This window comes from Pseudorca crassidens, chromosome 9 (genome assembly GCF_039906515.1).
Source record: "Pseudorca crassidens isolate mPseCra1 chromosome 9, mPseCra1.hap1, whole genome shotgun sequence".
Lineage (NCBI taxonomy): Eukaryota > Metazoa > Chordata > Mammalia > Artiodactyla > Delphinidae > Pseudorca > Pseudorca crassidens.
In genome coordinates, this window is record NC_090304.1 from 28,190,560 (window position 1) to 28,215,487 (window position 24,928).

Consider the following 24,928-nt stretch of genomic DNA (forward strand, 5'->3'; position numbering starts at 1 on the left):
GAAGAGAAGATGCTAAAGAAATAGACAGAGGGGACCCCTGTGTGAAGGGATGGGAAAGCATTATCAGAGTATCTAGACGTTGTCCTCAGAGCTGGGGAAGTCATTGATGAATTTTTGGCAGAGCGATGATGCAGTCAGGTTTTATTTCAGGAAAATTATCTCACCATGTTGTGTGAAATTTATTTGTGGGTGCTGTGCAAAACTGGAGGAGGGAAGAAAAGATGGGTGGGGGCTGCTGGACTAGAAATCGAGATATTGTGGGGCTTGAACTGTAGTTCACGTCGGGCAGGAGAACAGAGAATTGATTTGAGAGATGTCTGCGGTGGGGTATACTGATCAGTGGAGTCTGAGAATTAATTTTGGCTGCTCTGTTCAAAAGATTTAAGGCGCAAACCCTTTAGAGACATCACCAAAAGACTGCCCACTGGCCAATCCTACTTGTAATCAGGGCTGGTATGAACCAAGGAGGACTGAGTCAGTCTTGGGGGCCTGAGCCTGGAGCGATGCTAGAGGGATTGGGGGTAAAACTGCATTTGACAGGCAGTGGTCGGTGGAGGCAGAGCTGGCAGAAAGCATAGAGCTCCAGGGCTAGGAATCAGGGGCCAGGAAAGTGAAGCAGGAAGTTGAAGATGCTAAGCAAGAGCAAGCAAGCATAGAGTAGCTTTTCTAAAGAAAGGGAGGAGACAGAAGGTGTGCCATGGAATGAATTTCAGAGATACCTAAGCAAGGTTGCAGCTGGTCTTTTATGAAGAGACAGGCTCTTGTCCCGCTCCCTTCAATTGGTCTCCCTTGGGCTTCTTCCACTGGCTTCAGGTAAAATCCTGCCCTTTATGTCAGCCAGCCAGGAGGTGCTCTGCCCTCTGCTTCAGCTGACTTAGTGGTGCCCTGCTTGATACTTTAGCTAATGCAGTGTTCCCTGCCGTCTACTTCAGACAGACGAAGCAAGACTGTTTTCTTCTTTCATCCTGCTGGTGTGAATTCCAGGCCCCCATGCCCGCCCTGTCCTGCCTTGTTTTCAGATAGATTTTTCTGAATGACCCAGCCAGGTGTGGTATTCCCACTGTTTATTAAGCCCATGCATTATCTTTGCTGACCCCTCACTCACCTTTTGTGAAAACACACTCGTTTTCTGTGTTTGTTTGCAGCTGAACTGTCTTGGCATGCCACTCTCTGGGTAGGATTGTTAAGTGTTGTTTCATCAATGTTCTGACCCATATTCTGCTCGCTGTACTCCTCCACCCCTCAGTCCTTCACTCACACCTTTGCTCTGTGTGATATATTACTGTGCCAGGGAGCCAGTACTGTCACTCTCTTTTCTACCCTCTCGAAATTGCTTTTGGTTTTCTCGAGGTGAGAAAACATAGAAATTCCTGCCTGCTAGAGAAGTAAGAGAGGTTTAATTCTTTTACATCTTTCCTTTCATTACCATGTGACTTGACAGAAGTCTAAATAATAATTGAATTTACTTCTTAAGATGCTTTGAAACTTCTAATTGAGAATGGAGATAGGATTGATGATTTCGAGCTGGTGATTCCAAAATAATCCTTATGCAAGAAAAATGAGGAAAACGAAATTCACTTTAAAAATGTGTGATTCTCCTGAATGTCAAGAAAAAAAATGTATAGACTGTACCCCAAGGGACCATGACCCAATACCATACCCAATTCTATTTCTCTCAGCCTACTAATACATTTCCCCTCAGAGGCCACTATGCAAGGACCCTGGGATGTTAGTGAGTTATAAGACTGGTACAGGGCCCCAATCAGTGTGGTGTTGCTATTTAATATTAGCCCAGATTCAGTCCACTCTGGACTTCAGAGAAAGACAATGGGCCATGTTACTATTTCATTAACTGTTTTATGTTTCTGGAAAGGAATAGGGTAGATCGACTCAAGCTTGTCATAAACTTTGTTTTGCTTTTGTCATTATTGCGCTCTCTCACCTTTACCTCTCAGCTCTCCATACGTTGCTTCTCCAACTAGACGTTGAAATTTCCCCAGGGATATGGTTCTAGTCTAAGAAGAGCCATTTTGTTGCTCTAAGGAAGGCACCATGGCACCTTCTGAAGATGAGGAGATGAAACATGAAAATCTAGAGTAGAGTCAAGTTGGCCACATCAACAGGAAAATATTCTTTAAGACTCCCTGAGATAACAAATTTAGGATATATCTGTATCCATATTCATTATCACTATCAATTCTCATGTTCACCCAATTGCTTACTTTTCTCTGGATAAATTGTCAATTTACATAAGAAGTTATGATAAGACAAAATTCATTTTTCTGGGGCATTTTGAACTTTCATTGAAAAATATAGCTTTCTTTTTCCCTTTTATTTATTTTTTTAATGTTCCACTTAGCTTAATGGTATGAAACTGACAGGAAAGAGATTTAATTTTTATACTTAAGAGATTCATTTTGGTAGAATTTGATGCATCATAGTGTACTGAGAATCATTTAACTGCATACTTCAGCAGCAATATGAAAAATTCTAAAAATGAATTTTCTGATACAAAATACTACATTACAGGAAAATTGCTCTTCTGAAAGATAACATTTTCCCTTCCCTAAATGAAAAATACATACATAACCTGCTCCAGTTTGTTAAAAGGTAAAACAAATATTTGTTTTAAATTGGGACCATTCAGAAATAAATTTGGGTAATTGCAATATTTGTGGGTGTAATGACATTTCAGCCTTTTACTGGTATTTTAACTCCTTTAAAAATATCCCTCTTTTTACTTCTCTCATATTTCAAAATGTTAAAAAGATCCAGGGAACTAGGAAAGTAGGATAAATTCAAAAAGCATAATTTATACTTTCCTTTTATTTTTAGCCATTTTTTCCTAGACTTTGGGCTGGTAGAAGAGGGAAAAGGACTAATGTTTGTTGCTAGACTTTCTCTGCACCTGGGCCTGTGCAGGCCATTCCCATGTTACCTCATTTCAGCTTCACAAATTGTTCACCAGTCCTGATTATTCCCGTTTTTCATGTGAAGAAACTGAGGTACAAGTTCACACAGCTGGTTGATGAAGAGCTAGGATTTGAAACCAGGACTTTGATTTCAAAATGTGCTCTCTGGACAGCTACATGTAAAAGAATGAAATTAGAACACTCCCTATACACAAAATACACTCCCATACACAAAAATAAGCTCAAAATGGATTAAAGACCTAAATGTAAGGCCGGATACTATAAAACTCTTAGAGGAAAACATAGGCAGAATGCTCTCTGACATAAATCGAAGCAAGATCTTTTTTGATCCACTTCCTAGAGTAATGAAAATAAAAACAAAAATAAACAAATGGGACCTACTTAAACTTAAAAGCCTTTGCACAGCAAAGCAAACCATAAACAAAATGAAAAGATAACCTTCAGAATGAGAGAAAATATGTGCAAACAAAGCGACTGACAAGGGATTAATCTCCAAAATATACAAACAGCTCATGCAGCTTAATATCAAAAAAACAAATAACCCAATCAAAAAAATGGGCAGAAGACCTAAATAGACATTTCTCCAAAGAAGATATACAGATTGCCAACAAACACATGAAAGAATGCTCAACATCACTAATCATTAGAGAAATGCAAATCAAAACTACAATGAGATGTCACCTCACACTGGTCAGAATGGCCATCATCAAAATATCTACAAACAATAAATGCTGGAAAGGGTGTGGAGAAAAGGGAACCCTCCTACACTGTTAATGGGAATGTAAATTGGTACAGCCACTATGGAGAACAGTATGGAGGTTCCTTAAGAAACTAAAAATAGAGCTACCATGTGATCCGGCAGTCTCACTTCTGGGCATATACCTGGAGAAAACCATAATTCGAAAAGATACATGCACCCCGATGTGCATAGCAGCACTATTTACAAGAGTCAGGATATGGAAGCAACCTAAATGTTTATTGACAGAGGAATGGATAGAGAAGATGTGGTACATATATACAATGGAGTATTACCCAGCCATAAAAAAGAACAAAATAATGCCATTTGCAGCAACATGGGTGGACCTAGAAATTGTCATACTGAGTGAAGTAAGTCAGACAGAGAAAGATAAATATCATATGATGTTCCTTTTATGTGGAATCTAAAAAAATGGTACAGATGGACTTATTTACAAAACAAAAATAGAGTCACAGATGTAGAAAAAATACTTATGATTACCAGAGAGGAAAGGAGAGGGAGGAATACATTGGGAGTTTGGAATTGACTTATAAGCACTACTATATATAAAATAGACAACTAATAAGAACCTACTGTATAGCCCAGGGAACTCTACTCAATACTCTGTAATGGCCTATATGGAAAAGAATCTAAAAAGAGTGGATATATGTATATATGTAACTGATTCACTTTTCTGTATACCTGAAACTAACACAACATTGTAAATCAACTATACTCCAATAAAAATTTTTTTTAAATGTACTTTCAATACTGTACTAGTTTTCGCCCTTACTCTATCTTGAGTTATAATTCACTGAAAGTAAATTTACTATTCAAGGAGAATTTTGATTTAATGAGCTCCAAGAAACATTAAAAAAAAATGCATCCCTCATAAAAATGGAGGTTTAGTGTAAAATGATACAGAGGAGAATTTCTCTTTGTTTATTAATTTTTTTTAACATGGAGAAAATGTTTAATGTCACTAATATCTTGAAGTAGATTAACAGAAGAAAGGATATGGTATAAAAAATAATGATTTGCTTCTTCCCTTGTAGTGCTGCCTGAGTGAGTAAATCAACTGTTAGATTACTTCTATTTTCCTTATTTAAGGATTTTCATGCTTTTATGCTCAAAAATATATCTTTATAGTAGAGAACTTATGCTGATAAACCACCATCCAGAGAAAACTAATGCTAACATTTTCTTCTAGATTCATGTGAATATATGGAATTTATTTCTAGAAGTTGGATATTTTACCTACTAGTTAAAACATGAATTTTTTCCATTTAAGAATCTCCCCAACACTATTTCTATGCTATAAATTAGCATCTATATGCATTTTAGAGATTAATTAGTATTCCGTAATAAGAATGTTACATAACTTATTTAGCCTATGTTGGATGTTTATGTTGTTTGCAATGTCTTTTATTTACAAACTGTGCTGTTGTAAGCGTCCATGTATCTTTGCATACATCCCTGATTATTCCACTAGGATAGATTACCAAGTGTAGTTCTTTTAGACACAACGTGGAACTTTCTCATTTTTAAATACTGTAGGAGACGTATATTTTGGGGGCAATTGGTATTCAGGATTCAAGCTGGTGTATGTAACGACAAGGCACTGTTCAGCTCAGGATGGAAATATCAGCTCTTTGAGTGTAACAATTTTTTTGAAACACTTATGAAATGTCCCAAGTCTGAATTTTTAATCACTGACTTGTTGAGCTATTGGGAACATTCTTACCTTACAGATGAGGACATTATTATTCATTTACATCTCTGTCGTTCCTTAATATAGGAAGTCCTTGAGAGCCAAGACCGTGTTCTTTTCAAATTTATATCCTGGCATCTAGGACCATGCTTAGCTTAGAGCACCTGTTCAGTAAATGTTCATGAAAATGTAAACAAAAATTAGGTGTTGAGTGGCTAGAGAATTTACTAAAGGTCATATAGCCAGTTGGAGGTAGAGCTCAGACTTGAACCCATAACTCTTGACTTCTAACTCTATGCTTCTTTTACCAGTGCTTCAGCCCCACTTAGGCTGAGGCAGCAGTTTGGGTGCCACTATGTTATGAGGAAGTCCTGTCCCTGGGAAGCAAGAGAGAGGGGAAGGGGAAGGAGGCAAGAAAAGAGGGAGCATAATGATAAGGTATGTTATCAAGGACCCTACATTTTGGCATCTAGGGTAACTGCTTGACATCATGGGATCGTTTTCTGGGAAGGCTTGTAACCAATAGGATACAAGGATAGTTCATTGGTGGGAAGTAGGGAGACAACTGTATCTGCCAACTGCAGTTTGCTACGGAGCATTAATCTCTAGCGGTGCATGTGTGGGTATGACTAGGCTCCTCCGCTGTGGGCAGAGGGGGACAGGGCACACTGTTGGGTTGTGCCCACTAAAGTCAGTTGTTGTGGAAGCTGGGGCAAAACAAGTGGCTAAGGGCTCCAGAGACAGGTGGCTGAGAGGATCTGATTAGAGCCTTCAAGGTGTCTGATACAACCCAAGTTACATGCAGATTCACTTAGTACATAAACATTAAACATCTTGGACGTGGTGCTGAATTGATGGTGGGTATATACTGGAAAACTAGATGTAGTTCCTGTCCTCCGGGAACTTACAACTTTAAGTAAAATGTGGTTATTGGGCTCATCAATTAATTCCCCTTTTGTTCTCAGATCTGTCCCCAGACCTTCCGCTACCCTACTCTGTTTTCTAGAGAACTGCATTTCCCTAGCATGGTAGGTTTGGCCACTGAAGACACTAGGGAGGTTGGAGAGTGGGAGGGAGAGGGGAGCCTCTCCCCTTTGCCACCCTGCTTCTGGTGACATCTCCAGCAGCAACTGAATCTTTTCTGGAGTTCCAGCTCAAGGCATCCTTTGCTGTGGTTCTGTTCCCATCGTTTGGCCTGCCTCCTGCAATCCACTTATCCCCAATGTCCCTCCAGTCCTAGGAGTGGTGGTGACTTTCTGCTATTGCTAATTTACAGATTGCCTCATTGTCCCCTAATTGGTTTACAAGCTCATTTATCACCCAGTAACCAGTTCCTGATATCAATTCCTTCTATTTATGAGACCTAGAGTGGTATCTTTTTCCTCACTGGACCTCAATGAAAATAGTTTTTCCCAAAGAAATCAATCCATAACCCTTAATAGTTTCATTGATCATGAAGCAAATAATAATCAGTTAAAGTGATATTTAAAAGAGTGAATATTTTGTTCACGTCCAGTTAATGAAAATCATCAGAGAAATAGATTTTTAAATATAGACCTGGTCAAAATAATTTTGTTTTATTTGAAGCCATGAGGAGTTAATATAAAACTATGATCTAGAGCAGGGATCCCCAACCCCTGGGCTGTGGACTGGTACCGGTCTGTGGCCTGTTAGAAACAGGCCGTACAGCAGGAGGTGAGTAGCGGGGGAGCTATCGCTCGCATTACCGCCGAAGCATACCCCCAACCCCGCTGTCTGTGAAGAAATTGTCTCCCACGAAACCAGTCCCTGGTGCCAAAAAGGTTGGGGACCGCTGATCTAGAGGGATGAGCATAATCTTGTCAGGATGAACATTTTTCTTCATGAACAGAGAACATTATTTCTGCCATGAGGTCATTAGAAATCAAACACACATATTGAATGCTGACTCTTTAATTTTGAAAGAATGCTGCATACGTAAAACTGATAAAAGTAAAAAAAAACTATTATTTTCTCTTTGACATGCCAGTGCTTTCATTTCCTTTTTCTGAATATGAGGTTGGACTTGGAGGAAGAGATATGGAAAAGCTTTTTAGGGAGGTCAGCCCTTTCTCTCCACCTATTGTGCAGCCTCAGATGAGCTGTATGAATAATGCAGTGCAAGCATTTGCACAGCTGAGCTATGCTGTGTGGTCTTATAAAAAAGTATTATGGTATGTGGAGTTATAAGCTCTAAGGAATATTAATATGATTGTTAACATTGTAATCTATATTAATATCCATCATGTACTCTACTAGATGCTTTATATATGTTATCTCACGAATCTTCATAATATCCTATAAGCTCAGTATCATTTGTCCTATTTTACAGATGTGTAAAGCAAGGGAGGCAAAGCAATATGCCCAATGTTGCAGAGAGCGTACATATTAGAGCTGGATATCAAATCCAAGTCTATTTGATTAAAACTTTCTCCTCTTTTTTTCCACACTATGCCCCTACTCTTACTACATAAAACTAGATTTCTATTTTAAGGTAAGGCCTGAAAATAAGAGTGAAGATAGATAGATAGATAGATAGGTAGATAGACAGTAGATAGACTGGTATTTCTAAAACCTATTGTAGTTTAAAATTGTTTCTATGTTCCCTGGAAGTGGAGAATGTGAATTATTTTTCTTGACTGTTCTCTTCCATAGGGAGAAATTCTAAGAATTGTGAAATAGAGTCTATAGACGATAATGGTCAGACCTCCTAACTTTATGATGAGAAATCTTAGGTCCAGAGGTAGAAAATGATTCAGACAAGGAAGCTACTACCTCTCAGAATCTCCATTTGAGGACAGGCATTAGGTATTCAATGAGACTTAAACAGGGGACAGGGGAATGGAGTTTAAGTGAAGCATTTGGACAGTAACTGCTTGCCAAATGGAACAGATGGACATTTCCTTCTGCATGTAGCAAGGGTCTGCAGTGTGGGCTGCTCCTTCATGTTCCTTTGAAAATTCTAAGAAATAAGGACTCCTGGGAGGAGGGAGACTATAGAGGGTTCCAGCTCTGTGAAGCCCCCAATAGGCTTCCTCTTAGGAAAATCAACACTTCTGATCAATACTCACGAGGAAAAGTGATATCCTATAACTTCATGAAGGTAATCTTGGGTTGAGAGGACAATTGCCACAAATTGGGAGAAAATCAAAGCACAGTCCCCAGTTTAGTCTTGGGAACCTGGTCAAGGAAGAAGGGGTGATTTTTAAGGTGATTGTTTGAGATATCCTTTTATGAGTCATCCCATAAGGAGTTTTTTCTGAAAAAATGGAAGTAGGAGTCAAATGCATATTACAATTCCAAGAAAGTGAGGACCCAGGACAAATGAAACATTTATATGCAGCCCGAGAAACGTATAAGAGTTGAAACCAGCTATAAATATCTTATTTATACTTACATATGCTATAAACCACTCCATCAGATTCTAATTATAGTAATTATAGGGTTAAACAGACATGAATTGTGTGTTTGCTCTTCATTCTTTTGTATGACCTTGGGGCTGTTACCTACTTAACTGATATTAGTCTCAGTTTTTTAAATCTCTAAAATGCGAGATAATAATACACTTTGCTTGGCTAATGTTATTAGAGGTGTCTAGTCCAACTAACAAAAGCTATATCGTTTCCTCTGTAATTACATGATGTAGTTGCTCTGAGAAAAAGGTTACTGGCTCCCCCATCAATTAAGACAATCAGTCACACTTGATTAATTCAGCCCCCTTCAGAGCACTCAGCAGCTTGATGTACTCACAAAGGGGGCACCTACGTAACAAGGGGATGTGCTGCACTGGGTAATAGTTACAGAAATCAGCCATTGGCTGTCAATATTTGAAGGCTTTGTTATCCAATCAAATGCCTGTGGCTAATGGGGTTCTTGATAAGCTACACAAATAGACCATAATTTTCGGTTTATTAATGGGTAACAGTCAAATAATTTTGCAATATACTCATTACAAAAATGACAACAGTGAGAAGGTAGGAAAGGGGCAGAATATTTGAATTAGTTTATGATAAAGAGGAAACTGAGTGACTTTGGTTGTGATATTTTGCTTCATGGATAACTTTGCCAGACCTAAGCCCTTAGCTGCAGCTCTAATTCTCAAGACCATCCTGTGACAATTTGCTTCTGCTCAGTTCTCTTTGCCTTTCACATCCCAAGAGAAAGGGGACCTGTCATTGTATGTAAAATGAGTCTCTGCTTGAAAAGAGTAGCAATCAAGATACAAGATATTTGTGTCATAAAACTCAATGTGGTGACATTTTCCTTTTTCTTTGATGCTATTTTAATACATAAAAGTAATACATGCACAAGTCATAATATTTAGAATAGAGAATCATGTAGCAAAAGAAATAAAATCATTCATAATCAGTTGTGGTCATTTTTAAAACAAAAAATGATTTGACTCTAATTCCAGATTTAGGAGCATTAAACAAAGAAAGAAACAATGTTCTCAGACTGTTTAATGAATTGTAGTATGGGCTTCTAAGTGACAGCCAAAGTAAACGAAGATAAGGGAAATCAGTCAGTCTGAAGAAAAAGTATCTGTACACAAGATCAGCATCCAGTTTTGTTAAGAATCAAAGCTATTTTAATTTGTGCTTTTTAACCAGAAATAGGAATAGCGGGGCTTCCCTGGTGGCACAGTGGTTGAGTATCTGCCTGCCAATGCAGGAGACACGGGTTCGAGCCCTGGTATGGGAGGATCCCACATGCCGCGGAGCAACTAGGCCTGTGAGCCACCACTACTGAGCCTGCGCGTCTGGAGCCTGTGCTCCGCAACAAGAAAGGCCGCGACAGTGAGAGGCCCGCGCACCACGATGAAGAGTGGCCCCCGCTTGCCGCAACTAGAGAAAGCCCTCGCACAGAAACGAAGACCCAATACAGCCAAAAATAAAAATAAATTAATTAATTAAAAAAAAAACTAAATAAAAAAAAAAGAAATAGGAATAGCCTCATTATGATCAAGTGAAATGCTATATGGACTGAAATAAGTATAAACATAACTATAGAGTATGGAGATCAGATCACTTATTTTTTATATAGCAACATAATTATTCCAGTTAGAAGTAGAAAAAACATGAAGTATATTAAATTAAAAATATAACAATTTCCTTGTACAGTGTTCTTCAGGTTAAAAAGTTTAAATTTGTTCCTGAGATTAATCCTTTATTATACTTACAATGCAATTATTGACATTATTTATTATATGTGATTTTTCCCAGTTTAGAGATGAGGAAAATGAGATTTAGCTAATTACCCAAGTCATACAATGAGTCACTATCCTGTGTTGCATATTATGTTGCACCTCATGACAGATTGCAGTATTTCCTTAGAGTAGCTCAGATGTACAGGTCATATAATTGAATGTTATCCAACTTTTGTAATTGAAGAATATTTTCTTAAAGTTGTAGGAAGAACCCAAAAGCTTAGAAAGAGCCATATTGATAAAATGGAAAAAACAAACACGAGTTGGGACTAATTGGTCCATCCATCAGCGTGCCAGTCTCTGAAGCCCCTCAACAGAACCCCAAGAACTGTTTAAAAACTGTTCACACAATTTTTTTGGCTGTTATTGTTTTTTATGGTGTTTGTTTTAAGTGAAAGACAAAATATGTAAATGAATGGATAGATATTTTAAGAAAGAAAACTCTGGTCCATAATATATAGCAATCAGCCTGGAAACCAGCCCATTTTCTAGAGTAACCAGCTCAGGAAGACAGCCTACTGTCTGCAAGTCAGACTTATAGGAATTCAGCCCATTATTCCAGCTGGTTGACTTGGGATGCCACACAATAACTCCTGGAACAATCAGCCCCCCAAATGGCCAGGACTTGATTAATAACGGACAGCTTCCCTAATTTTTGTCACCACTTCCAACTTAGGGCCAACCAGAGAAAGCCAAATTGGTACCCCTAACCAATGACACAGGATGCCGCACTTCTAGTTAGCCCACCTCCAGCTTCCCCATGCCTAAAAGCCCCCAATCAGAGTACACCTGAGACTTCTCTTCTTTCCACTAGAAAGCTTGCCCATTCTTCTGCTTGCCTTTGAGCCTCTGCCAAAGCGCAAGCAATGGTTACTATCACAAGCTCTGAATAAATAGACTTTGCTTTTCTCATTTGGGCCATCTTTTAAAATTTTCCACAAGAGAAAACCTTTATTATTTTTAATAGAATGATACCTAATCATCATTAAAAAGCTCAAGCAAGGGCTTCCCTGGTGGCGCAGTGGTTGAGAGTCCGCCTGCCGATGCAGGGGACGAGGGTTCGTGCCCCGGTCTGGGAGGATCCCACGTGCCGCGGAGCGGCTGGGCCCGTGAGCCATGGCCGCTGGGCCTGCGCGTCCGGAGCCTGTGCTCTGCAACGGGAGAGGCCACAATGGTGAGAGGCCCGCGTACCGCAAAAGAAAAAAAAGAAGCTCAAGCAACACAGGAGAGAGGAAAATAATCTCATCAACCAGAAATAAACACCATCACCATTAAATGAACATAATAGTAGATATTTCTTTGTGTCTACAGACAGACAAATAAGTAGATAGATAGATAGATAGGGGAATGGGTGGGTAGGTAGACGAATGAGAATGATTTTCATAAAATGGCATCATGGAATACATTCTATTTTAAATTGTGTATTAAGTTATTTTATTATAACAAATGAAAATAAACAGAAGTGAATAACTAGTTCTTTCCCAAACATATATTAGTTCCTAATAGATGATTGTCCTAAAGGTAGGTAAAAATAGTGTGAAAAAATATGATGTGCCAGTCACTTCTTTAAACTCTAGATTTCAAATTTAAATGGTACTGAATGCCTGCCTGCTATGAAGAATAGGACACATTCAGATGAACATTTCTTCCTGCTCCATTTTCCCTCACATCCTTATATAGGTTATTTACATTAGTATACTTGTTTCGTCAAAATGGGCAATACTTCCATTATTTTCTATAGAAAGATCAGCGGCTGACATTTGTTGAAATCTGTAGATTCCATGTACGGTTCTAAGCCTGCCTACCTTGTGTCAGCCTTATGATTCTCTTTCTCTGTCTCTCTTCTTTTCTCTCCTTTTTGCTTTAGAGTTGGGGCAGAGGCAAGATTAGGGGAAGCATTCATCAGCTCCTGACATTACAGTTTGCTTTGACAAAGAACTGAAACACTTAGGATTTGCTCTCTTCTGAGTTGTTGTCAAATATCCTGTACTATGTATTTCACCTGGTTGGAGGAATATCCTGTTTTTCTGGTAGAATACACTAGGCCTTCAGTTAATTCACGCAACTTAAAATGTAGCTTTGGAAAATTGTGTCCCTGCTGGCATTTTCTTGCTCCAGCTCACTCATCATGGGCATGACACTTACTCTTAAGAATTTGCCTTGACTGTTTTTCCTGCATTACTTATTCCTTTAGTCCACATCTCTGAAAATTAAAGGTATTAATGAAAATCTCAAGATTTGGGGTGCTCACATTCTTTTGCCAAGATGGTTCTCAGGGGACAATAATGGTAGTAAACGTTAGAATCTGCACCAAGTCATATCAAGATTTCCTACGTCCTCCCTTGGGCTACTGCTTTTCAAAGTTAATAGCATTTGCCACTTTTGAACTTTCTCCCATTTTTCTGCTTTTAACTATTTTATGTCTATTTTTCAGGTGTAGAGTCGGTAACCTAAGTATCAGGAGCATAGGATGGGAGTGTTATATATATTCTTTAGGGCAATGGTCACTAACCTTTGAGTGAGGCGTAGAGGACTCCATGAGAGGTGCAGAGGTTTTGAAGGAGGTTTTCAAATGCATATGCATTCCAAAAATTGTCTGTGGGCTGAATAAAAATAGTACTTATGTACTACTATATTTCAGATGAATTCAGGTGCTGTTTTATGGTGGATAAAATGGAAAGTAATTTAAATGCATTACTGAATTCTTTATAACTCTTTGTCATTATGCATTTAGGCGAGGCAATATAGCGGTACTCAGGGGCTGCAGACAGAAAGCCATGTCACCCTGTAACCTTGAGAAAGTTATTTAACTATTGTGAGCCCTGCTGTACAGTGAGTTGATAATAGTATCTACCTCACAGGGTTGTTATAAGGCCTAAAGGATAAATACATGCAAATCAAGAGTTGATAATAGTATCTACCTCACAGGGTTGTTATAAGGCCTAAAGGATAAATACATGCAAATCATTTGCCATGATGCCGGATACCTCACGAGCACTCAGTGTTAGCGACTACAGTTGCAATCAATGGATACTATCACATGAAGATCTAATAATTGTTTAGAAGAGGATCTTCTTATTTTAATGTTGGGAATCACAGCAGGGCCAGATAAGCCTCTTGACTCTTTGGACATGGCTTATCTACTTCTATTAGGTTAGATTACATAAGTACTTCAGCAGGAAAAAAATGTATTGAGCATGTCTCCAAAGAAACAAGGCTGATGGCAGTTTAGCATGTAGCATCTATTTGGATGCATGAAATGTCCCAGCTTGGTTTCCACAAGAAGCAGATACTGACATGAAGATTAGCATGCGGAAGTTTATTTGGAGGGCTCTCAGGACCAACACTTGGTGGAAGGAAAGGGAAGAAAATAAGATTAGGCAGAGGGAGAAGTTAGGTGTTGATTCAGTTTCAAGGAAGGCCATAGATGAATCTCACGGGGAGCTCTGAAGTTATGATGGCCCATCGAAGTGGTCTCAAGTTGTGACAAGGAGGGCCGTACCATTGTATTCCCACATTGACCAGTGATCGTGTGCTGGGTACTTCTGCTTGAGGCGGGTTTCCCCAGTTGAGGGTAATTTCTGGCAAGGGCTCAGCTTGGAGGACTGGCAGCTGGCAGCACTCCTGGCAGGTGGGGCATAAGTTCTTCAGGTCTGAAGGGGGATTTGAGTAGGCTCCTCTCTATTAGCTGTGGCATGCTTTTGAAAAATCATGTATTCCTTTCTCAAAATAGTTCTAAAATGGCATTCAAAATAAATTTCAGAGCTAGTTTACTCGCTGCTTTAAAAAACGCATCTAATTACCATTTTTATTGTATGTTCTGATGTCATGAAGTGAAACATATAATGAAAAATATCAATGTATTCTTTAGTGGAAATATATTTTAATATGTGATTAACATGGTTTGAGACATTTACTATAGATATTTATTGCATTGAATCTGATGGATCCTGGCCATCCATCTGTGTTTTAAAGACTACATATACATGTGTGTGTCTTTGCACACATATATTCGGATCCGTTTTGTAAACAAGCTTGATTTTTACATATTTATGTAAGAGTGGCATTTTTTTCCCAGGTCAGTGTCAGGCACTGTAGGAAACACAAAGAATAAGAAGCATTCTAGTCCTCAGGGAGCTAAGAGGAGATAAAACACATGCACAGTAATTATTTGTAGCAGATCACTTTTAAAAAGAGTTAAGGGGCCTGACATGGACATGACAGGATAGGCAGAAGAGAGGAGTATTCAGGCGCACAGAGTGTCTAGCCAGGCTGTTCAGGTTCAAATCCCAGCTCTGTTACCTCCTAGCTCTGTGACATTAGACAAGGTACTTGACTTTTCTGTGCCTCACTTTCCTTATCTGTAAAATAGGTTTAATGGCACCAACACTGCAGGGTTGTTAGGGTTACATGAGTTAACATATGGGTATGAGTTTTGACTATGAGCCAATGCAAGAAACATGATCTTATTTTTCTTAAAAAAAATCAGATCAATGTACTCAGAACTCCTCCCTACCTGATTCAAAATTGAAATTTATGTTTTTGCAGGGAGCCTAGAGTAATATGAGAGTCACAATATTTTGTTGTTGCTGTTGTTAAATCTGCAAAGTGTCTCTTTCTTTTTTAATTGAACTATAGTTGATTTACAATATTGTGTTAGTTTCAGGTGTACAGCAAAGCGATTCAGTTATATGTGTGTGTGTGTGTGTGTATATATATATATTCTTTTTCAGATTATTTTCCACTGTAGGTTATTATAAGATATTGAACATAGTTTCCTGTGCTATACAGTAAATCCTTGTGGTTTATATATTTTATAAATAGTGGAGTGTTATCTGTGTCATTCTCTGTCTGACTTACTTCACTTAGCATAATATCCTCTTAAGTCCATCCATGCTGTTGCAAATAGCAATATTTCATTCTTTTTTATGGCTGAGTAGTATTCCATTGTATACCACATCTTCTTTATCCATTCATCCGTCAGTGGATATTTAGGTTGCCTCCATATCTTGGCTATTGTAAATAGTGCTGCTATGAGCATTGCATATATGTTTTTGAATTAGAATTTTTGTCTTTTCCAGATATATGCCCAGGAGTGGGATTGCTGGATCATATGGTAAGTCTATTTGTACTTTTTTTTTAAGGAACCTCCACACTGTTCTCCATAGTGGCTGCACCAATTTACATTCCCACCAACAGTGTAGGAGGGTTCCCTTTTCTCCACACCCTCTCCAGCATTTATTGAGAATCACAATATTTGAAGAATATTTGAAGAATAGCCTTCTGGTCTGCAGTGCACACTGGTCATCAGTGTTACATGCACCTTCTCTGCCTCTATCAAAGGGCATTTAGATATTTGCTGAGGCTGGAAACTGCATTCTCTAGTCACTGACCTTCTCAGGTACACCTCGCAGTCATCTCACCTGAGACCAGCATCTCCCTGGTAGTAGACTACGGATCAGCACATCATTCTCCATTGCTTCTGAACTCTCCAGACTCCTACTCCACCATTTTCCAGAAAAACTCTCTCAAAACCTTTCTTGTTTAAAGGCTAATTTATTACCTTTCCCAATCCTGAAATCCCTCTGCTTAGATAATCTAGTTCCATATTCTCTTATGAGCTTAGATTTTTGAAAACAAATGTTCTGTTTGGAAGTGATCTTTTGGGTATGCTTGTGTTTTTTCCCATTTCTGGGAAAAGCAAAGACAAAAACATTGCTATCTTCTTTAGACAAAGAGGTGAAAATTATTTACAGCAGTGAGAATAAAATGCAGATTAATATGGCAATACATTATTCCACCATACACAGATTGCTCTATGTTAAACAGGGTTTATTTCTCCCTATTTAACTTGCAATTCAAGCTATTATAAAACCCATTGCCTGTATTGGTTTGAAATGAGTTTCAATATTTGCAGAATTCGAAAGTAGTAACTCCAGCAATCTGTTGTTAACACAAGGAGTAAAATATCAAGAGCATCTTTTTTTTTCCCACCCTTCCTCTTGTATCTGTTTATCAAATTGTCCACAGATGGTTCAGATCATAGGGTTTCAAGTTTTTATTGGAAAATCAAGTGCACTCTTTGAAACTGTATTGCTCCCATCTCCTAGGCATGTTCTCCAGGGTATTAATATGTTTAGATATGCTTCTGTCAAAATGATGCTGTTACATTCCCAGAGATAGAATATTGAGCAGGCTGAATGTGAACTCAAAGAAGGTAAGTGTTTTATTGAGTTATAGGAAGGGAGGTTCCCTGTAAAATAATGTTTTAGAAGAATTATAATATCAAATGAAATCTTGGACTGTTCAGATACAACTCAAGTGGAAATAAGTTGGAAAATGAAGAAATTTAGAAATAGCAGAGAGGAGTATTATTAACAGAAATGATGGAATCCTAAACGTTTAGCTGTACCTTACATTATGATTGTCACATCACATACTTTGGTGAACACCTGAAAAACTATATGAAAATAAAATTGTATTGTACAGTTACTAAAGAATTTTTAGAGAAGGATAAGATTTGGAAAGAACATTTTTGCAAACTCCTAGGGGAAATACAGGGTTAGATTACCGCAAGTCTCTGGTCATAACATTTTCATCGACCAATCAATATATAACCTTGTTTTATGTGTGTTTTTATTAAAAGACACCCTATTTAATACATATTTTTGATTCTTTATATTGAACTCATCACCAACAAAACTACAACTCATGCCTGAACAAAGCTTATCTAACATACGTGTTTTCTACATAAGGTACATCAGAGCCTTCTTGGACTTGGGAACATTAGCATTGCTCTTGGGGGCAATTTGAAACAGAGAAATCACCAACAAAAAGTGAAAAAAAAAAGCAAATAATGTGGCACTAAAAAGATTGCAAAAAAAGGCACTTTATAGTAGGAGAGCTGAAACAAGCAGACAGAACTTTGCCTTATTTGACCTCAGCTGGGAACATGTACATTGTGTGACTCAAATTTTTCAACACATTGAACATATCCATGAATGCCCACAAAAGCAATGTGAGTTTTGATTTTGGGGTTACAAATAAATTTTAGTGAGCAGGCAAATTCACAGATACAGAGTATGTGAACCGTACGGATCCACTGTACTTGGAAATAAATGTTTGTTGGGTGCCCTAAAGGAGTAATATAACTGTATGTTTTTTTAGAAGTTCAGTTATTCGAATATTTTAAGGCACTTTAAATTAGGTTTTAATTATTCAGTCTAGAGTGTCAATATTGGGAGGAATCTTAAAGATCAGTCTTCTCACTTTATAGATAAGGAAGATTAATCCCAGAGAGAAAAGGCAACTTTCCCAAAGTTGCATTGGAAATCACATAGTGGCAAAACAGGACCAAAATCCCTTATCCCTGATCCTAAGCCCTTTTCTTTTTTTTAAATACTCTACCCCATACAATGCAGAATATATTTTTAAGATTAATGTTAAGATTGAGATTGTAGCAGTGATTATGCCAATTCCTGGTTTTGATCCATCCAAAAAAAAAAATAGTGTGGTGTTCAGCCTAGCAAAAGCAGTGAGTATTGATAGTCAGTCTTTAACTTTTTTTTTTTTTTTTTAGCTGCATTGGGCCTTAGTTGCTGTATGCGGGCTTTCTCTAGTTGGGTGAGTGGAGGCTACTCTTCGTTGAGGTGCAAGGGCTTCTCATTGCTGTAGTTTCTCTTGTTGCAGAGCACGGGCTCTAGGTGTGTGGGCTTCAGTAGTTGCGGCACATGGGCTCAGTAGTTGTGGCTCGCAGGCTCTAGAGCACAAGCTCAGTAGTTGTGGCTCACGGGCTTAGTTGCTCCATGGCATCTGAGATCTTCCCAGACCAGGGCTCAAACCCGTGTCCTCTGCATTGGCAGGCAGATTCTTAACCACTGTGCCACCAGGGAAGTCCCTGATAGTCAGTCTTGATGATCCACTGTTATCAATGGCAGGTATTCTCTAATTTTTATGTCTAATCATATCACTTATTTACCACACCCACAGAGATGCATTCTCTCTACATATACACAAACCAATTTTAGTCTTCAGCACCTACTATGAGTAAAGTCAACCAGGATCGATCTTAAATGTATTGTTAAAATGATGAAACTAAATTTAAGAAAAAATTTTTATTGTATATACAGTGTCAAAAATTAGATTTTTGTTTTTAACATTTTTATACTGTATTTTCATTAAGCCTTAAACATTCAAATAACTCACCCTCTAAAAAACTATGGATATGTCACTCCTTTGGGGTATATTGACCCAAGAAGCATTTATCGTCTGTTTTGAAATTAGGAATAATTTAAATATTGAGAGGCTGATTCTAACATAGATGATGTATAGATACATGGATGAGCAGATAGAGAGAGAGAGAATTATGGTATCTGAAACAAAAATACATTTAGTCATTTTTGTAACATATTCCTCTGGAATGTTTCTGTACTCAAGACATCTTTGCCTCTGGGATTAATGATTTTCATTTTGTTCTCAATTTGCTACAGTAACCAGAGATCAATTTTTAATATCCCATTGAGTTAAAGTTAGTAATTATTTCAGAAAGTCAGAGGGAAGGGGTTCTGTCAAGGAATTGGTTTATGAAGCCTGAACTATATTCTGAAGTCATAAATATCTCTCCTTTAATGTTCTTCTTCAAACTGACCACAAGTTTAAATGGGTCCTATAGCTTGTTCTAATGGTTTGGCATGGATCATTAACTATCCCAGGACTCTAAGTATTTCCTGCACTATGAAATCAAGGATGGAACTGTCAGATTGCTGGACCAAGAGTCAAAGGGCCCAGAGTCAAGAGACCACTGTCTTACTGAGGAAATTTTATTTGAGGATGGGAGTCAATAGGTGATGGGTAATTATCCATCTTACTTAATGCTTTTAATAAATTTAAATATAAATGATTTTTTAAAAGGACTATGTTCCCTTAATCAAGGAGGTGAAAGACATATATATTGAAAACTATAAGACATTAGTGAAAGAAATTGAAACAGACACCAATAAATGGATATTCCATGCTCATGGATTGAAAGAATCAATACTGTTAAAATGTCAGTACTACTCAGCAGACTCAATGCAATCTCTGTCAAAATTCCATTGGCATTTTTCAGAGAGATAAAACAAATAATCCTAAAATTTGTATGGAACTAAAAAACAATCTCAAATAGTCAAGGCAATCTTCAGAAAGAAGAACAAAGCTGGAGATACCATGCTCCCTGATTTCAAACTATATTACAAAGCTATAGTAATGGAAACAGTGTAGTATTGGCATAAAAACAGACACAGAGATCAATGGAAAAGAATAGAGAGCCCAGAAATAAATCCATGCATATGGGTCAATTAATTTGCAACAAAGGACAAAGGACAAGACTGTACAATGGGAAAAGTACAGTCTCTTCAATAGATGTTGTAAAAACTGGACAGCCACATGCAAAAGAATGAAACTGCACCCTTATCTTATACCATTCACAAAAATTAACACAAAATGGATTAAAGACTTGATTGTATGACCTGAAACCATAAAAGTCATAAAAGAAAACAGACAGTAAGCTCCTTGACATAAGTCTTAGAGATGATTTTTTGAGTCTAACACCAAAAGGAAAAGTAACAAAAGCAAAAATAAATGAGACTACATCATACTAAAAAACTTCTGCACAGCAAATGAAGCCATCAACAAAATGAAACCTACTGAATGGGAGAAAATATTTGCAAATCATATTTCTCTAAGTGGCTAATATCCTAAATATATAAAAAACTCATAGAACTCAATAGCAAAACAAAAACAATATGATTAAAAAATGAGCAGAAGATTTGAATAGATATTTTTCCAAAGAAGATATACAGATGGCCAACAGGTACATGAAAAACTTCTCAGCATCATTAATCATCAGGGATATGCAAATCAAAATCACAAATGAGATATCACCCCCCACCCATTAGAATAGCTTTCACCAAAAAGACAAGAAATAAGTGTTGGCAAGGATGTGGAAAAAGTGAACCCTTATGCACTATTGGTGGGAATGTAACTTGGTGCAGCCACTATGGAAAACACTATGGAAGTTCCTCATAAAATTAAAAATAGAACACCATGTGATCCTTCAATTCGAGCAATATATCTGAAGAAAACAAAAATGCTAACTTGAAAAGGTATATGCATTCTCATGTTCATTGCAGCATTATATACAATAGTTAAGACATGGAAACAATTTAAGTGTCCATTAATGGATGAATGAAAAAAGAAAATCTTTATACAATGGAATATTATTTAGCCATAAAAAATATGAAATCTTGCCATTTGTGACAACGCAAATAGACCTTGAAGGTATTTTGCTAAGTGAAATAAGTCAGACAGAGAAGGACAAATACTATTTGATCTCTCATATGGAGAATCTAAAAAAAAAAAAAAAAAAAGCTACTAGATAAAGAGAACAAATTGGTGATTGCCAGTGGCAGGGGGTGGGGGGGTTTGGGCTTTGTTCCCAAAATAAATAACAATAATAATTTGGAGGTTATTTTGAAGAGCTCAGACTTAGGCTGTATAATTTAATGTTTATAAAAGTCTTAGACTGTATTCCCTATAACATAAATGTGTATAAAACCTAGTATTTTTCTCTGTGAGAGCTACTAAGCCTTCTAAGGTCCAGTTAAAGTAAAAATCAGTAATACGTTTCAAAAGTAGATCAAAGTTTATTCCTGAATAACTTCAGTAAGTCTTATTTTAATTTTTTTTAGATTAATAAGAAAATGAATTTATTTAAGCATAAGGCCAGACTGAAGCCACAGACAGGAAAATGTTCAACATCACTGTGGGGGAAAGGGACTTCTTTATTGAAAAGATCTCTGCAGCCACTGATGCTGAGAACTGGATGCCAGAAATTCCACCTTGGCCACTCACAAAGAGAGCAGTGATGGTGGGGAGGGGGATGAAGGTGAGGATTCAGTGAGGATTAAGGTTGGGACAAGAATCCTGCCTTCAAACCATAGGCCCTGTAGTTACTAGGGTCATGGGGAATGTGCGCCTGCATTCATTCCTTTCTTCCTCAAATATTTATGGACTGTCTCCTTTGTGCCAGGAACTGTGCTAAGTGCTAGGGATAAAGTAAAGACTTGCTCTCATGGTGCTTAGAGCCAAATGGATGAGACAGAGAAAAGGCATGTAGACCCATGGGGAGAAGGGAAGGGGCAGGGTTCTTCAGAGGAGGGTAGTATTGAGAAGGAAGTGGAGGAGGCCATACTGTTTCAGAAGCAGCCACAGCCCAGCCCTGCGTGGATCCTCCCCGGACTTCAGCGTCTCCAGGGAGCACAGTTCACAGGTCCTCGTCAGGCCCCCACAGCACCACCACAGGTCTTCTTCTCACGGCAGCCGCCCTATACAAAGGTCTTGCAGAGCCCAGACTTAGAGTTGTAGAAGTACCTGATCTTCCAGGCCCTGCAGAGACCCGTGTACAGAGGCTCCAGGCAGAAACCAGGCCACAGGGCTTGGGCAGGGCTCTTGTTTTCATCCCCTGGGGTGCCAGCCACCAGGGTGGCCAGGAGGATAAGAGGAGCTGCAGAGAGACAGAACCGGCTCATCTTCATGGCCTTGCAGAGGGCTTCTTATTTTAATTTTTGAAAGCAAAACCTACACAGATTCAAAAGTAATCTCAAAAATGAGTAAAAAATGAAATTAATATCCTAGCTAAGAAAGAGCATGGCTTTGGGACTTCCCTGGCGGTCCAGTGGTTAAGACTTCCCCTTCCAATGCAGGGGATGTGGGTTCAATCTCTGGCTGGGGAGCCAAGATCCCACACGCCTCACAGCCAAAAAAACAGATTGTAACAGATTCAATAAACACTTTAAAAATGGTCCACATCAAAAAAAAAATCTTAAAAAAAAACAAGAAAGAGCATGGCTTTGGAATCAGGCAAAATTCGGTACCAGTAGGAATTAGTCATTTGACCTCTCCTGGTTTCCTCTGTAAATCAGTATAATACCTACATCATAGGGTGGTTGTAAGTTCTAAATGAGAGCTCTACTGCTGCAAAAAAATTAGCCACAAACTTGGTGGCTTAAAACAATAAATATTTATTATCTGATGGTTTCTGTGGGTCACGAATCTGGGTCCAGCTTAGATGGGTGGCTCTGGCTTAAATTCTCTCATGAGGTTGAAGCCAAGTTGTGGGCTGGGTCTGAAGTTTCATCTTAAAACCTGACTGGAGGAAGATTTGCTTTCAGGTTTGCTCATGTGGGCCTCTATTCCTTAGGGCTGTTAGACTGAGGGCCTTGTTTCCTTGATGTCAGCCAGAAGCCTCCCTCAGTTTCTTTTCACATGGACCTCTCCACAGGGCTGCCTGATAACATGGTGGGTGACCTCCCCAACAGTGAACAGTCCAAGAACAAGAGAACATCCAAAACAGAAACCACTGTCTTTTTATAACCTAGTTTCAGAAGTAGCATTCCATCACTTGTGCATATATGATTCATTAGAAGCTCAATAAATCCACTCAGGAGAAGGGAGTTACACAAGGGTGTGAAAACCAGGAAGTGGGGATCATTGGGACCATCTTAGAGGCTGTGCACCATAGCAATAGGCCAGGCAGGCATAGTGCTGAGTTCCATTGATATTAGCTATACTAATAACTCACTTTCCAAGTGGATTAAATCCACTTGGTTTTTAAGCATCCTTTGATCATGACCTTTATATGGAGCTTGTTATGTGCCAAGCAGTGTTCTAATTGTTTTTATAGGTATTAATTAATTTAATCCTTACAAATTATCATGATACTTTTACAGATGAGAAAATAAAGTTACAGGATGATTAAGTTGCCCATGGTCACAGAGTTAATAAATGTTAGACTTGTGATTTGAACCCAGGCAGTTCCAAAGACTAGGACCCTAAATGTTATGCTATACTGTCTCACAGTCAGTGTCTCCTAACCTTTATAAGTTTTGGACCTCTTTCATGAACCTGATGAAAGCTGTGAGCCTTTTTCTTGAAAAATATACTAAGACACATTTTCCATACCATTTTAGAGGGTTTTCGTAACCCCTAAATCCACAGATGGTCACCTGATTTAGAACTCTTGTCTATAATTCTCCAACTTGAATAGAATTCAGTAAAGGCTAGATTTCTACATAAACCAGGCTGGGGTAGTGAGATAGAAGCAGATTGTGAATCAGTAGAATTGAGTTTGGATTCTAACTCAGCAGGCAAGTCATTAAACTTGAGGCCACAGTTCTTTTACCTATAAAATGACGTAACAATCCTATATGTAAGAACTAACACATACTCAGTGTAAAAACTCACATATATTACTTTGTGCCAGGTCCCATTTCAAGTCTTTTTCTTATAGTATCTCACTTAATACTTACATATCCTCCCCTTTCCCCTGTGAGATAGATATTATAATCCTGTTTTAGAGATAGGGAAACTGAAACGCGAAGAGGTTAGCTACCTTGTCTAAGGTCACATAGTAAGCAGCAGAGTCAGAATTTGAACTGAGGCAATCTGATTTTGAAGTCCATATCCTTAAATGCTAGTCATCATCATTCCCTGGGGCTACTATAAGGATAGAGTAAATATGCATATATGAAAACACTCCAAAAATTGCAAGTGCTAAAACATTCCAGATATATAGTTGAAAGAGAAATGGAATTGATTTGCATCACAATCACATAACTTCACAGTTGTGTGCCCTTGAGTAAGACGTTTAATATCTCTGGACCTCTGCTTCCTCAACTAAAATGGGGAGAATTCATACATGTCCTCCTTTCTGTAAATAAAATGCCTACAGGAAGGTACTTAGTAAACTGTGTAAAGCATTAAGTTAATGCAGGTTCTTCTTTACATATTTATATTTCATCAGATTCAGTTGACCAAGGTCCTTAAGATAGATAAATGGTATATTTCAGTGAAAAAAAAACCTTGAGTTTCTTTGATAAAGAATGATCTCCGAAAGTAGCAAGCCCAGCTACATTTGCTAATGTCTGTTATATTTGAACCTCAAATATATGTTTTTTAACCAGATGCCACCAAGCACTTTGACTTATCTTCTGAACACCCAGACCCACCTGGAGGGCAGTTTAAATCTTCAAGAATTGGTTTGGCTTCCTCCTTAAAATTTTCTGCATTTTCCATCACAGAGAACATTTTTAAACCTAATTTTTATTTTTAAAGACACTAAATAGCTAAATGTCAGTTAACATGACAGTTAGATTCTGCTGTGATAAATGAGGTAGTTTCACTACATATGTATAAAAAAGGCATCATGAAAACAATGAGCTATCTGAAAAAGAAATTAAGAAAAAAACCCATTTACAATAGCATCAAAAAGAAAAAAACATGAATAA

At 38.1% G+C, this 24,928-nt stretch overlaps 1 protein-coding gene across 6 annotated transcripts in view; it reads left to right on the forward strand.

Annotated features, from left to right (window-relative positions):
• The window catches only part of KCNA4 (potassium voltage-gated channel subfamily A member 4), an 865,487-nt gene that overhangs the window by 208,906 nt on the left and 631,653 nt on the right, over positions 1–24,928 (forward strand). For all 6 annotated transcript variants that reach the window (XR_010946099.1, XM_067749539.1, XM_067749542.1 and 3 more), the window contains one exon: positions 15,686–15,720. The gene's annotated coding sequence lies outside the window, so the exon portion shown is untranslated. The remainder of the gene's footprint in view (positions 1–15,685; positions 15,721–24,928) is intronic.